We start from the raw sequence: 15,535 nt of genomic DNA, 5'->3' as shown, positions 1-15,535 counted from the left end.
CTATTTGCAAGTAGGACAAGTAAATTTACATTTTAGCTCCTCTAGCTATTAAGAAAAAAAGGTGAAAATTGCTTGACTGAAATAGCTATTGACTATGCCTATTGTAACAATTTTCTCCTAGTAATAGTAAAATATTCAAATATTTTCCAGAATATTTAATCCTGGAATATTCTCCATCTGGCACCTACTGTCGTCATTTACACCTGTGGGAAGTGAATGTAAAGCACTACCATTCTTATCTGACAATGCTTTACACTCTCTTTTGACAAGTGCAATGACTACATAAGGTGCAAGGCATGGGAGAATCAAGTCCTATGTATTAATAATGCAGGGATACAGACAACTGAACAAATACTAGAAACCAAGCCACACTGTCATGTCATATGTTCTTGTTAGGTGGAAATATTTTTCACTATTTTTAGTCAGCATACGAATCAATTGCAGTGTCAGCGTAACATTTATTTCTCAATATGAGTAAGTGCTGGAGCAGTATTTTTTTCTTATATTTAATTATTTACTCTTTATTAGTGAACCTTTTGTGTGTGTCTAAACTATTAATGTACGTCAGTTAAGTAGTGGACACAGAAATTGTTTTTTAATTATTAAAATTTTACCACAAGAAATTTAATATACGAGTACACTAAATAACTCCCTTACTGTTTGGGGCATGTAGAGAACCCTTTTCTCATCTGTACCATGAGAATTAAACAAAAAATTTCATACTACAATCAACAAAGACAGGTTTAAAAATGTCTGTTTTATAGGAGAAGACTTTTCGCTAGACATTCTTGTATACTCATTACAGAACATCTTTTGTGGTATGAACATGGCCAGAAATAAAAGATCGAAAGGTCTGAGTATGCAGCAGAGATATCAGATATAACTAATTAGTTTTTAATTATTCTGAATTCATTTAATGACTGTCTCTTTGAAAAATTAGAAAAGTGAAATGTATGCATGTTAGAAATAAAGAGGTAGGAATAAAAAAGGTCCATTCATCTCACAGACCACAGCCACATCTCCTATTAACATAAACCAGAGCATAAACAGGAAATTCAGAGTCAAACAGACCTTTTCAAAATGAAATTTTTTTTAATACCTACAATTTTTAATTAATTTTTCCAAATACAACAAATACATCTCAATACCAGATTCATCATAATACGTAAATTAAAGAGGGTTAGGATAAATATAAGTGAAGGGAAGAGACATCTATCTTCATGGTCATCAACCATACCCCTCTAAAAAGTCAGCCTAAATTGCCTTGAATTTTTTGGGTATTCCCCTTTTGCAGAAGGCTAGTCATTTGTTAGCTGTGAGATCAGCCATACTACTGAGCCAGGTGTCAATGTTTGGGGGGTGCGTGTGGAGGAATTGACTTTTCGATTTTTGCAGGACCAAAGCTGCACACTAGAGCCACACTGCCCTGTTACCGGATAACCTCCAGGTATCAGAAATATATGTGAGAACAAAACTTAAGAGGGAAGGCTCCAACTTGGACCAATTTGATATTGGAAGCTTTTGATCCAGGATGGGATTTTCAAAGACACCTAAGTAATTGAGGAGTACAAATCCTATTGACTTTCAATGGGACTTGGTCTCCACAGTCACTTAGAAAATTCACCCTAAGACAGACAGACAGACAGACACTTTTTCCTCACCTTTTATTGCTATTTTTAAAATAAAATCAGTTCTCACGAATGCTGAAGTTAACCCTGAAGATAGAAGTGGTACAGTATTGGCAATAAACAATAAGCATTCTTGCTTTATCTTAAGTTCTCCTATGTACTCATCACCATGTTATCTGAATGCCACACAACCTTTAATGCATTTTTAGCCTTACAACCAATAGCCAGGAAAGTGCTATTATCCATTTTACGGTTTGGGAACTGAGACACAAATGTTTTAAGTGACTTGTCCAAGGTCACACAGGAAGTCTGTGGTGGAGCAGGTAATTAAACCCATGTTTCCCCAAGTCCCAGACTAGTACCTAAACAATTAAACCATCCTATGTCTCCTGTTGCTTCTGACTCTGTCCCTATGCCTCAGTCCTTTTCTGGAATGATTACTTTGAGGAGTGAGGGGCTGGGCTGGCCTTACCATGAAGCAAACTGAGGCACCGCCTCAGGTACCAGACTGTGGGGGGTGCCACTAGGACCCAGAGTATAGAAAATTGTGTCTGCTGCTGGTGCATATGTATTCTTTCTGCTCTAGATGCACAGAGATGGTGGAGAGCTGTGCTGGAGGAAGAAGGGCACAAGAAACATAACAGGCAGGCAGACGAAAAGGTGGGAGAGAATAACAAAAATCAGCAGGAGTTGCAGGGAGATAGAGGAGCAGGAGCATCTTATGTACCTCTCTAACACCCCCAGGAGCCTGGACTGATTAACACCAGCTTCTCAGGGAGCTTCTTGTTTCCTGCTGCTTCCCTGAGCCCACTTGAGAACAGGCAGTCAACTGAAGTAGTAGGAGCCAGTTAGGCTCTTAAGACGCTGATATCTTCCCTTACTCAGGCACTGCTACCAGCCTGCTTATTTGTCCCCTTCAACTGAGTGCTGAGAGCCACTATAGCTGGCACAGAACAACAGTCATGAGTGAAATAAGAAAATGCCCCTCTTGGGCAGTGTTCAGAAAAAGCAAGCAAGCGAAGGAAGCTTTTATATCTAAGCAGGAAGGAGCTCTCTTGAGATATATAGACACAAATGTTCACAGTGAGCCTTCCGGCCCCAGTGAGGATGTGAGTGGTGAGGAGATGCCTGATCTTCCAGTTAGTCAGAGTGCAGGTGACCTGGCAGCCACTGCAGCATCCATATCTCCATCTCAAATGGATGTAACCATGCACATTCCTGAAGAAAATGTGTAGATCAGAGAAGAATGTGGTGGTGGCGCAAGAAACAGCTGCTGCTGCTGAGTTTAGTTCCTTAAGTCTAGATGATCCAGGACTGTGGACTCACTTGATCAGTAGCCTGAAGGACTTCCTTGTAGTGCATGGGCCACAGCAACTGAAAAACTTTATGTTCCCCAAAGACAATGAAAATAGAAGTTTCCATCCAACACATTACTGGCATGAAATCCCCAATGGTGATAAAGTGGAGAGGCCGTGGCTTATGTATTCAAAAACCCAGAATGCTGCATACTGTTTTTGTTGTAAACTCTTCCAGTCTAATGTGCCAGCCACATTAGGTTCTACAGGAACAAAGGACTGGAAAAATCTGGCTAGAAATCTGGTATGCAATGAGAAGACAGCAAATCACCAGAGAGCATTCCATAGTTGGAAAGAGCTTGAGATGAGACTAAGGTTAAAGGCCACCATAGGTGATGAGCATCAAGAGTCTTTTTACTGGCAAAATACCCTGAAAAGGCTAATTGCAATTGTGAGAATGCTTGCTACTCAAAACCTAGCACTGTGTGGTATTTCAGATCAGCTGTATGTGCCAAATAATGGAAACTTCCTTAAAATTGTGGAGCTGATGGCTGAGTTTGATGCGTGTACTCCAGGAGCATCTAAGAAGACTTACCACTCAAGAAATCCACATACCAACTACTTGGAAAAAAACAATTCAAAATGAATATACACTTACTGGCACAAAAGTGAAACATAAGAATTGTGACAGATCTGAAGTCAGCAAGATTCTGCTCTTTATTTCTGGACTGCACACCCGACATCAGCCATATGGAACAAATTACTTTAATGGTGTGGTTTGTACCAACAACAGAACCTAGTGAAAATGTCCCTATAATAGGGACTGTCAGAGAGCATTTTCTAGAATTTATTGACATTGATGAACTACTGCAGCTGTGATGACAAATGTGCTTCTTAAAAAGCTTGGAAGATACAAGAATTGTGATAGCTGACATGAGAGTCAGGGCTACGACCAATATGATGCCAACATGAGAGGAAAGAACAGGAGTGCAGACACAAGACCAAGAGTAAACCTTCGAGCTTTTTTGTCCCATGCAATTCTCATTCATTGAATTTGTGTCAGTGATGCATCATCAGCTTCTAGGTGAGGCTGCTGAATTTTTTTAATGTAATTCAAAGTATCTTATGTATTTTTCAGTGCATCAACTCATCAGTGGAAATTTGAAGCAACATCTGGGAACATCCTCTCTGACACGAAACCATTGAGATGCCACATGATGGGAAAGTCAAGTGGAGATGATAAAGCCTATCAAATACCAAATTGGGAAGATAGATGTGCCATAGTTGCCATTATGAAGGATAATGCTAGTGACAGGAACTGGTTGTGGGAGAACAGTGGCAGAGGAAATGCGAACACCAGAAACATACATAACTTCACATTTCTGTGTGTCTTAGTGTTGTGGCATGACATACTGTTTGAAATAAATGTTATAAGCAAGAGTCTCCAAAGTATTGACCTGGATATATCTGGAGCAATGGAACAACTGGACAAAACAAAGTTATACCTACAGTCTTTCTGGTCAGATGAGGGATTTCAAAATGTTCTGAAGAGTGCACAGAAGTTGGCACTGGAACTTCACACTGAAGCTATTTTCCCACCCCTTCAAGAATACTAGAGTCACCGAAGAAGATGACATTTTGATTACGAGGCATGGGATAATCCAATAAGAGACCCCAAACAACAATTCAAAGTTGAATTCTTTAACCAGCTGCTAGACTATGCACTACAGTCAGTTGAAGAATGTTTCATGCAGCTCAAGCAATGCAGCAGTGTATTTAGGATGTTGTATGATATTCCAAAACTCCTCACTATACCTGAAGAAGACCTACACCAACAATGCAGGGCACCAGAGACAGTGTTGATACATGATGACAAGTACAATATTGATGCGAGTGATTTAGGTGATGAACTGAAAGCCCTTTCAAGATACATTTCAGCAGGATCAACTACAAAGGCTGATCTGGAATATACGTGCACAAATAAGATGACCACCCTCTTTCCAAATGCTTTTGTTGCTTTTCGCATACTTCTAACACTTCCTGTTACAGTTGCCAGTGGAGAACACAGCTTCTCCAAGCTGAAGTTAATAAAAACACATCTACACTCCATAATGACACAGGAGAGGCTGGTCGGCCTTGCAACCATCTCAGTAGAGCATGAGCTGGCCCAGACTGTGGATCTTCAGTAGGAAGCAGTTCAAATCTCTGCAACGAAGAAGGCACAGAAAGGACCACTTTGATTATTCAAACAGATAAAAATGTCAGTGTTTACTATGCAGACAAGAAAAGTTACATTTGCTGTTCAGGTGTTTGAAAGTTAAGTGTTATTAACATTTTTGAACAAGGCATTTTAAGTTGTTAGTTCTCCTTTATTGGGGTAGGTAGCAAAGCAGTACCATGAGAGGAATAGAACAAGAAGAAAGCAGAAATGAGACCTTTCAAAGTTTTGGTCCAAGCAAGGCGGTATGGGGGCGTCATTTGAGCTCCCCACCTCAGATGCCAAAATGTTATGGGCCAGCCCTGGTGAGAGGGTAGCTCAGCCTCCATTATTAGATTTAATTGGATTGTAGGCTTATCAGGGAAGGGATGTCTCCCTATGTGATATTACAATGCCTAGCAAAATGGGGCCCAAGATCCTTACTGGGAGTTTGGAACACCAGAAAAATAAAAATAATCATCATCGTCGTCATTATTATTAGTGTAATGTCACAGATATTTGCATGAAATTTATAAGCAATTAAATTTACCAGCTCTAAGTAGCTTAGAAATAAAGTGAGTGTGTGTGGTTCCCATCTAGGAATCAAATGTTTTTTGTCACAGACTAGCTGCAACCCAGATTGCTATTTCTTCCTACATATTCATTATTTGAATGTAGCCAACATACTTCACATTTTTTCTGATCACATATATTAGAAATTTGAGCTGTGGTGCCTAGTTGTATCTGTTCAGATATGTTGCATGGTATTGTTGACTCTTGATCTGATGTGTACACAAGGACTTGTTTTTGCAAAATTTAAAACACTTATTTTGGTGAATGTTCACACACACAGCTTTGAAATATGTTCTCTGTGAACATTTGTGCCAGTGAATTTCAATTGTTCAAACATTTATGAAAAACAAACACAAAAGGCACGTAAAGAGGACCAAATCATTTAAAAATTCAAACAAATTCCTTTTAACGTATGTTCCACTCCAAAGGCATATGAAATACTATTAGTTTCACTATTAGGGATTGTCTTTCTTATAATTACTTACTTGATTTGAATCTACTTCTCTTATGGTATGCTTTAAAAACTGTATTAAAAGGACAATCCATATTAATATTGCTTGCCTACATAAAACAAAATAACAACTGGAAAACATAACTGTGGCAAAAGAGACCAGATCCACATCTAGTGTAACGTTGATTTTGATGGAACTAAACAGCTGAGGATCTGGCCCATATCTTGTTTGAACCAAATGGAAATATTTAACTATTGTAAAACAGTTAAGTGAGAGGAGAGATCATCTTCATGGATGTCAATAAAATAGAACAGAAACTCGGATACATCATTAAGAGAGATTACTACAAAATAAATAAGTGTAAACTGACACGGTTTTAGTGTGAATTTTTCAAAAGATACAGAAAAATAATTTCATCCCAAATTTGCATCCAGATCTTGAGCTGCACTATGATCACTTTGTGTCACATTGCTAATAAAAAACAGCTCTAATGTTGGTATACCTGGCCTCAGAAGGATTGGCTTAGCTAGTAGGCTCTTCCAGTGACATAACACCAGCATAGCAACTCTTACACCACAGCCTCATGGCTGCTGACGCATGGGATGTGGCAGGAGAAAAGGGGACATAACTGCATCATGTCTGCACTACAGCACTACTCGGCTGCAGTACTGCTTTCTTGGGGCCCCAGTTGGTGCAAGGGAGTGCAACACTGATTCTCCTGTTATGCCTGGGCACCAACCCAGTCAGTCCAGGATCAGGAAATATAGAGGCAGCTCAGAGTCACCTTTGGCACAGCATCTAAGGATAGGATTTTGCTTATAAAAGCTAAAATGAGAGACATAGCTCATTCCAATGAGGAGATAAAAAACATAATTTGTCACCTTTTATCAGTAACACTAATATGAATCTCTCTTTCTCTAAATGTAATGAAAAGTTGTTGAGGATACTATAAGAGTAGCTGTTGAGAAGAGCTACAAGAATGATTTGAGGTCTGGAAAATATACCTTACAGTGAAATACATCTCTACCCCGATATAACACCACCCGATATAACATGAATTTGGATATAACACAGTAAAGCAGAGCTCCGGGGGTGCAGGGCTGCACGCTCCAGTGTATTAAATCAAGTTCAATATAAAGCGGTTTCACTTATAACACGGTAAGATTTTTTGGCTCCCAAGGACAGAGTTATATCAGGGTAGAGGTGTACTTAAGAAGCTCAATCTATTTAGCTTATCAGAGAAGGTAAAGAGTGACTTGATCATCATGTATAAGTACCTACTTAGGGAGAAGGTTTCTGAATGGTAGGCTTGACTCTAACAAACAAAGACAAAACAATCTCATGGCTGGAAGATGATATTTGACAAATTCAAACTGGAAATGAGATGCACATTTTTAACAGTGAAGGTAATTAATTACTGGAATAATTAATAATTATTAATATAATTAATAATAAATGGAATAACTTACCAAGGGATGTGGTGGATCGTCAATCACTTGAAGTCTTTAAATCAGGATTGAATGCTTTTCTAAAAGATATCTTCTAATTCAGCCACAAGTTATTGGTCTTAATGTAGGGAATACTGGGTGAAAATTTATAGCCTACCCTAAGCAAGAGAGGAGTTTAGATAATGATAGAAGCTTTTATACTTAAAATTTATGAATCCTGTGTATGAAGAACACTTACAACTTTTGAGCAGAAAGGTTGTGGAAAATAACTACAAAACACAATAAACAGTCTCCTTAAAGGTAAGGGAGTTGGAAGATTTTAGAGGATTTGATCAAGTTAAACTTACTCAACTCATAACATGGAATTTTGACAGATTCCATGTACAATACTCCTCCCAAGCAAAGGTGAAGCTGAAGATGAGTGTACTAGATATCAACAGAAATCTTAGTTTAATTCTAGGGTGACCAGACAGCAAACGTGAAAAATCGGGATGGGGTGGAGGGTAATAGGAGCCAATATAAGGAAAAGATCCAAAAATCGGGACTGTCCCTATAAAATTGGGACATCTGGTCACCATAGTTTAATTCAGATTCTAAAACTTAGGCAAAACTTATAACTTCTAAAGAGGACTAAGTAAATTCTTCTGAAACATAATGATCATTCATATTTGTGAATAATATGAAATGAGAAATTGATATTATTCTCCATCCCTAATCAATGTTATTTTTTCCTAAATGGTAAAAAGTCATCTGAGTCAGTAGAATGGGAACATGACACTTAAAACCTGTCATTTTATCAAGGTTAATAGTTACTGTAAACTGGCGTTGGTTTACTGTCATTTCCTATAAATGGTAGGCTTTAAGCTTCAATTGTCTCAGCTGTGTGTTATTAAGAGAGAACTCACCCAAAGTTTTACTCTGTCCAACACACTAGTCAGAGCTACCCCTTCCTCCTTTATTGTTTAAAATTACTTTAATAGCTTTAGCTCTGTCTGTCTGGACTCTTAGTATTGACAGGTATTAAACATTGCTCAGAGATTCCCTCAGTATCACTTTGTTAGTTCCATGGTTCTATATATCTCAGAGCCCAAGAACATCCTGCATAGGCTATTCAGGTCCAGGCACTGGAAAACAGTAGTAAGTGGGGCTGCATGTCTGCCTACTCCCTCTCTAAGCAGGTGGGCAGAGCTTTGGTTTCACCCCCTACTCACTGGCCAGGGTAAGCACCCTGGTGGGCCCGACCAGTTTGTTTACCTGCTGCGTCCACAGATTCAGCAGATCGCAGTTCCCACTGGCCACGGTTCATCGCTCCAGGCCAATGGGGGCTGCGGGAAGCAGCGGCCAGCACATCCCTCGGCCCGCGCTGCTTTCTGCAGCCCCCATTGGCCTGGGACAGTGAACCATGGCCAGTGGGAGCCGTGATAGGCTGAAACTGAGGATGCGGTAGATAAACAAACCGTCCCGGCCCTCCAGGAGGCTTACCCTGGTGAGCCGCGTGCCGAAGGTTGCCAATCTCTGTGATAGTGAATGTTGCAGTTTACTGCTGGTATAGGCCAACAGCAAATTACTACCCTCCTCAGAACAAAGAAGAAAGGATAGGAGGAATTGTAATTTAGGGACATATCTGAGTCACAATGCTTTCACAGACTACTCCTGAGGCAGTGTAATTTTTGCCTAAGTCTATAATCTAGCCATATCTGTACAATGGTGATAATACTACTGCCTTTCTCCTATCCTTTGTCCCTCGTGTCTGTTTAGATTGTCAATTCTGGAGGGCAGAAACTGTCTCTCCCTCTATGTTCAGTGCCCAGTGCAAGGGGGCCATGATCTCTGTTAGTACCTTTAGGCAGTACTATAATACAAATAATAAAAAAGTTAATGGTTATTCCACTGGAAACAATGGTAAACGCATAGTATCTTGAGCTCACACTGCTCTGTTATCTTAATTAGATAATTAATTTTAGTCACATGAGAACATCTCTGCTATACTTACATAAGAAGAATGAGGAAACTAGCCTTCACTATCACTATGAGAACCCTCATTATTTTGAAAGTTGCACCCAATGACACCTTAGCAAAATAAGAACATTTCAGAAATGAGGGGAATTCGGGCTGCTCATTGACTGATGAGATGATAGCAATTTGTCACTTGAATTATTAGTGTCTTGCTTTTTGTTAGATGGGATTTCTTCTCTATTCAATACATAGCTTTATCTGACATTCTGAACAGAATCTTGTTTTGATTCCCTTGTCATGTTACCTCAACATATTAGTGAGAAGGTTATTTCCTCTTTTTTAAAAAAAGATTTTTTCCCTACCTTGAATAGCAAATGCCTTTCCTGAGTTCCTTTGCAGCTTGAAATCTTAACTTCTGTTTAAAATAACTATGAGGGAGGACAAGTGGGAGAAGATTAGGAGTGACATTCATCCCTTTACCGAGAACCAACACAAGGCCTACACTCCAGTGAGCTCATGTTAAGACAGATGGCCCTCTGCATTGACCCTACTGTGGTCTCACTTAAAATATTTCATTCTGGTTTTAGAGGCGTTACAGATTCCAGATGCAGGCCTCATTTTAAGTATAGGGAATACCACTGGAATTGGTAATATCTCTAAAATCAGAATAGATTTTTCACATGCAGGTGAATAAGATGCACAAAGAGATTGCTTCTGAAACTCTAGATTAAGCCACCCAGTAAGTGAAAATATTGGGAAAAGTCCATCCCTGATATAACTCCATTGACTTCAGAGGAGTTATAAAAATGATGGCAGCTTTCAGAGTAGCAGCTGTATTAGTCTGTATCCGCAAAAAGAAAAGGTGTACTTGTGGCACTTCTTCAGATGCATAGAATAGAACATATATTGTTTATATATATCTCCTCAATATATGCATCTGAAGAAGTGGGCTGTAGCCCACGAAAGCTTATGCGCAAATAGATTTGTTAGTCTCTAAGGTGCCACAAGTACTCTTGTTCTTTTTATAAAAATGATGACTTAAGCCCAAAACAGATGGAACATGTTGTTGTAAATATTTGCAAATAGACAGCTGGTAAAGTTTGAATTGTATTATCTATTCCATTATTTTAATGTTCAGAAAGACAATCTGCGTTATATCAACATTTAGTAGTCCAAATAGAATTAACTTACATATAAACCTTTTCATTTATAGAAGTCCATTTGATAGCCCAAACATAAGCCCAGTGATCAGTAGCTCCTGCTTAACTTTGTGCATTTCTGACAATCATGTCTCTCATGTTGATTAAAAAGATGTGTCCCAGTGAACTCAGATAACAATGTGCTGCTTCTCCCTGTAATTGCCTGCACAGACTGGAGAAAACTGCCATACTAAAGCTCTGGTTTCATTTTATGCAGAACACATGGCGATTCAAAAGATATAGGATATGGTATAAAGTGTCCATAGGAACATATTCTGCTTAGTCTCTAAGCAGGTGTGCAGTGCACATGCAGGGGAGGGGGAAATGAGGAGTCTCCTTTCATCCATTTGGACAGCTTTGAGAACAGTAGAGCAGAATTGCAGTCTCTAGTTTGCACAGGAGTACCAGGACTGCTCTTACTGTATTCCTGGGGGAGGGAATGGGCAGAGACTGAGCAGAGCCATCAATCCACCCCAGCCAGTGCAGCAAGTTGGCCATCCAACACAAAAGTCAAAGGAATTAAAGTAAGTAAAGTAAGATTAAAATGGTATTATTCATCTCCTCTCCTGAATCCAACTATGTCCAAACCTGACCAGCATCATGTGTCACCTGACCAGTGAAACTCACACATGCAGCCACACTTATGCATTCCCTTGGACAAGACTGAATGTAAGACATCAAGCTGGGCTGCAGCAATGGACAGTGTTTGGGCCTCATGGCCACAGAAGCTTCTGTGGCACTTGCTGAGCCCATGCAGAGGCCAGAGGAGAGGCGAGCACTGACCCTAGTTTCCTCCTCCCAGCAAGTCTACCCACCCCAGAAACTCATGGCTAGCTCCTCTGCCCCCCCAATCCCACCTTCAACTCCACCCTTAGCCACCCAGCCCAGCTTCCCCTCATCTACTCCCAGCTCCCAGAAAACTCCCTCTTTCACCACCTATCCCTATTTACCACCACCTTTTCCCCCCAGAATTGCTCAAACTCAGCTACTCCACAGCTTCCCCTAGGACCTCCAGAAACTCCAGCTAACCCTCTAGATACATTCACAAATCTAGCTAGCCCCCTGAACACTTTCACAAGCTCAGCTATCCCCATCATCTCCACCTCCCACCTCTGAGTACCCACCTCTTCTCCCTCTGCCCCCCAACAATGTTACCAACTTGCACCATTTTATTGTAGGTCTTGCAATATTTATTTTTCCCTTAACACCCCAACCTCTGGAGAATGACATACCTAAACATTTTGCTTCCTTTTGCTAGCTCCCAGCTATCCTCAGCCCAACAAACAGCCCCTAAATACCCCAATCTCCCCCACCATACACACCCTCAGAAACTCACTTATCCTGGTATTCCCCACTCTAGACATTTTCCATCCCCTTCAGCACTCACCCCGCTACCGAAGCTGCCAAGTCATGTGCAGCTCTGTGTTCTATCCTTGTGTCACAGGGTGTGAGTCTCAATGCAGATGCATTGCATTAAGCACCTTCTCAGGTTCTTTCAATCAATTATCCAGGTTCAGCCTGTTCAAAGCATGCACCTCCTTCCTAGGGTCTGATCTACTAAGGTCTTTCTACAAAATGCAACTTACTTAATTAGTTGCCCAAATAGGCCACACCACTCTGGGTCCATAGAAAAGTCCTAGTCAGCCCTCATTTTGATTCAGGGAAAAACTCATAACCCCCTTTCTCAACCTGTGGTTGTGCTTCAAATGGTGACACCATCAAAACAGGAATCCACAGCTCTCCTCCCTTGAGCTGGGTTTTAAGTATCTAGTCCCTCTGCCAACTCCTCCCTCAGCTGGTCCCCGCCCCTTACAGTTAATCCTCACATGGCATGGCAGGCAGGCATCTAGCCTGCTATGATGAGGGAGGAGTCATTAATTATGTTGGTTCCCTTCCCCCAGCTTATTCCCCATTGGTTGTGTGAGAGAGGAGTCTTGCCCCATTCTCTGCAAGGTTCCTGGCCCCTGAAGGCACAGTGACAGGATTTCATTTTGGAACTGCTTCTGTCTATCAATATCTCCTAGGTCCTAATATAGGTAGTGGGCATTTTACAGTCTTAAAGGTCCGTGACACAGGGGTGGGTTGACCAATAGGCACTACTACTCTTAGGGGGGGCAGACTACCCCGTCACAGCCTGCCAGTGCTTGTGACTATTGTACTGACCCTAAGATGTAGCATATGTCAGATCTGTTTGTTTGTATCTTATTTAATGAACTATTTTGCATTTGATTTGAATAAAAGTTACACATGGAGGTGCACAAATCTTGACAGTTTTTCATGGTTTGGGGAAGGTTATTTCCTCACCTAATAAAATGATTTTAGTTCCATGGGCTGATAGATGCATGGTTGAATTCTGATAGCACTCTATGGCATGATCTACCTTTCTTCCCTTTTTGCTTTCTTTTCCTCACCAGCAATGCAGATAACAAAACAAAAATATAATGCTGCTCTGCACAGAGGCTGGTCTCTTCAGAAATATTCAGAATTCTGTACTTACAAACTTATCATAAAATAAGATTAGGCGAAGCTATACTACATATGCTGCTCTTAGAGGCAGACTCCATTTTATTTCACAGTACAATACACAGCTTGAATCCAGGGCATGGGCCTTCATGAAAGAGCATATGAAACAGTAAGTATATAGCTGACCCTCATCAAAATCACTTTCATACGAGTTACTCAAACAGACAATGGGACAAAGTTAAGCTTGGGCACGTAATTTGAACTTTGGCATTTCATGCTCAACTGTGCAGCCTCAATGTACCCTAAACATATGTAAATAAATACATCATGGAATACCTAACTCTAGTGAAAACTGTGACAAACCTGGGATGGTAACAAGCAAACTATACTTTTGTGTTTTTTTTAAATAATTCAGAAATATTTCAGAATGTTTATTGAGACTGAAAAACTCTGAAAGGATGGATGAATATGGATGTCACAGTTATTCAAATATATAATCAACCATTTATCTATCGTGTGAGGAAGATGAGATACAGTGGGATATGTGTGTATCAAACTGTGAACTCAGTTGATATTAGGAACTCAGTTTTGTAATATGTGCTGAACACACTGAGGGTATGCATTCCAGATAGTGGCCCTGTTCAGGACAGGGGCTTGAGACCTTGTTGAAAGACTGTCATTGAAAAGACATAAGAATTAAAGTATGGAATCAGCAGATTTGATTGTCTCTCAAATGCTAACCCAGCCCCATAGAACAATTTTTTCCCTACCTCAGGGCCTACCTGGCAAAAAGACAGAGTCTGAACTTAAGGAGTAAGGTGTTTCTCTGAGTAAGGGAGGTGGAAGGCAACCCATCACCATAAAACTGAAGGACTTGGCTTGAAGAAGAAAGCAGGAGGGACTTTGTTTGGTCTGAAATGCTAATAGATCTCAAACTCACAGAAGTGCTGAGTTCAGTCTAGGGCAGAGGTTCTCAAACTGGGAGTCAGGACCCCTCAGGGGGTAATGAAGTTCTTACATGGGGGGTCACAAGCTGTCAGCCTCCAATCCAAACCATGCTTTGCTTCCAGCATTTATAATGGTATTAAATATATAAAAAGTGTTTTTAATTTATAAGAGGGAGAGGGGTCGCACCCAAAGGCTTGCTATGTGAAAGGGGTCACCAGTACAAAAAAGGGACAACTGTGAAAATTGTTCTCCAGATTTTGTTTGCAACTACGGAAAGCAGATGCAGTACAATCTATTTCAAACAGTTGTCTCATTTCAGTGCTGCCATTCCAGTTCTCTGTGATTCTCAAACCTCCCTTCCCAAATATCAATTGCTTAGTTAGCTGTCTTCACTTCTGTATGTTCCATCCCTTACATTTGACACTTGAGTGATCTTGGAGACCATCCACACCAACTTTGTGTTCTGTTCTCTTCCCAGTTTCCTAACGGCAGCATTAATTCTAGCTAGCCTCCTTTCACCCATGTTGTAGTTCCCATGTTGCCTACAGTATGGGGAAATTACCCTATTTTTTCAGGATATCCTTTGCACAGTTGTCATATCACTTGTCTCTCCTTTGCATCTAAGAGTTGTCGTGTTAACTTGTTTTCTTCACTTGTGTAATGGTTGGCTTAAGAATAATTTTATATTTCTTCATGTTAAAAGCTATCTATTTAAGCAATTGCTTCCTTAATATCATTTTAAATTAGTTAAGCAAAATGTACTAATAGCGCTTTTCCAGTGTGATCTTAATATAAAAGGTAGTTAATTTAATTCCCAAATCTTTTAACAGTTTTTAACTCTACTTTGACTTTCACAAGTGTTTTGGAAAGTTCACATTTTTATACCAAGAACACTTCCAGAGATGTTGGATGAAATCAGAACAGAAAAAATCTGGATTAGCAGAATCTATATGAGCCTGCTTGACATATTTACTGTTGCCTGGAGCTTTACATCTTACAAAATTCCCAGAGTCCCAGCTGCAAATTAGCTTCCTGATCATAATCCCTTGTTTATACTCCATCATGGAATATGATATTAAATACTAAATTCAGTAACACTAGCAGCTGCTTAAATTCACATCTAAAATAAAAAGAAAATTCACACTCCTAAATGTTTTTAATTTAACTTTACAGATGGAAAGAGTCAGAGAGGGCAGATAATTCCCCTTTTTTCCTAATCTAGAGCATTTTAACAAGTAAGGAAATAAGTAAGAGAAACCTTGTAACTAGAGATCGTATCACGCAGATATCATTAATGCTATTTTAGTAGATATTTTAACAAGATGCTTAGCACTTTTTTCTTAATCACTGCTGGAACATTAAAAAAATGGACATAT

The sequence above is a fragment of the Chelonoidis abingdonii genome, chromosome 6 (assembly GCF_003597395.2).
Source record: "Chelonoidis abingdonii isolate Lonesome George chromosome 6, CheloAbing_2.0, whole genome shotgun sequence".
In the NCBI taxonomy this organism is placed as follows: domain Eukaryota; kingdom Metazoa; phylum Chordata; order Testudines; family Testudinidae; genus Chelonoidis; species Chelonoidis abingdonii.
Note: the sequence above shows the minus strand (reverse complement) of the source record.